Source organism: Limulus polyphemus, unplaced genomic scaffold (genome assembly GCF_000517525.1).
Source record: "Limulus polyphemus unplaced genomic scaffold, Limulus_polyphemus-2.1.2 Scaffold880, whole genome shotgun sequence".
In the NCBI taxonomy this organism is placed as follows: domain Eukaryota; kingdom Metazoa; phylum Arthropoda; class Merostomata; order Xiphosura; family Limulidae; genus Limulus; species Limulus polyphemus.
In genome coordinates, this window is record NW_013666490.1 from 289,650 (window position 1) to 291,176 (window position 1,527).

Sequence of the window (1,527 nt, forward strand, 5' to 3'; positions counted from 1 at the left end):
CGAGCATGTTTGGTGGGACGGGGATTCGAACCCGCGACCCTCAGATTGCGAGTCGAGCGCCTGATCCACCTGGCCATGCCGGGCTTTTCTTCTTGGAGCATAAATACATTCAGGTGTTTCAACATTGACGACTTTTTTTTCTTTCTGAATTCCACTTCCAACATATTCTTCTAGATGTTTTTTGTTGTTGATTTTTCTTTGGAGGGGCGGGATTCTGTTCTTCATCTCCTGATATTATTACCACAGTTGCTATTATTAACGTAACGATTAATGTTCTTTTAGAAGTACCTGTCTCGTGTCTTGTCTCATAATTAGTTCTCAATCCAATTTTTTTTCATTCTTCGTCCACAAAAGTCTAATTGTAATTCTGCAAACTTCATTTGAGAGTAGAGACGTCTCTAGGTAATTAACAGATTCGGGGCTCAGGTCTATAGATGCGGGAATTTTCGGCGTTTCAATGTGATATCGATCATGGTTATCTATTGTGATTTTTCAAGATACCAACTGGGGATTTGTGCCCCGTGTGCCAGTGGTTAGCGACACCTCTGGTTGAGAGAAGCATTCTATGATTTTTAATTCAACACTTAAACAAATAACCAAACTGATTTACTGAAAATTTAGTTGTTAATACTTTATTAATTTTGCAGTGCTACTTCTACACACGATTGTACTTGAATATGCCACAACAACTTATCTCCAGGTTCTGAGCTAATGATGTTGTGAATATTCATTAGAATGAAGTTAGGCACTGATTTTAGGAATGAAACCTTGAGCTGGAGGACTCGTGAACAGCTAGCCAATAATTGAAAACATACATACAACATCCAATATTATGTTATAGATTAATACACACGTTATTCCATGGCGAAACAATATGAAATATTCCACCTGAGGAGATCACGACAGACCCTTCGAGTTTTACTTTTATTCCACCTAAGGAGATCACGACAGACCCTTCTAGTTTTACTTTTATTCCACATGAGGAGATCACGACAGACCCTTCTAATTTTACTTTTTTCTTTATGTGAACTTTACTTCAAAAAAAGTTATTGTTTACATATTTATTCTAGAACTCCCTAGTGGTTTTGGACTCACACCGGTAAAAACCGGGTTTCGATACTCTTGGTGGTCACAGCACACATCGGCCATTGTGCAACTTTGTGCTTATCAACAAACAAACATATTTCTTCTGGTAAATATTACTCATACATCTCTCGTTGACATATCACACTTCTTACACTTTTACATCTCGTTGAAATATTACACTTCTTACACTTTTACACCTATCGTTGATTTATTACACTTCTTAAACTCTTACATCTATCGTTGACATATTACACTTCTTACACTTTTGATTATCCACTCACTTCAATACCATGATGAAATTTTAAGTTTAAGTTTTATTAAAGAAATACTGTAGGAGTTTAGTTGCATTTAAATAAAACTAAAGAGACATTTGCACAAATCATTTATCTATTCCGTAAACCAGTATATTCGGTAACAAAACTATAAAAATTATGAACAAAG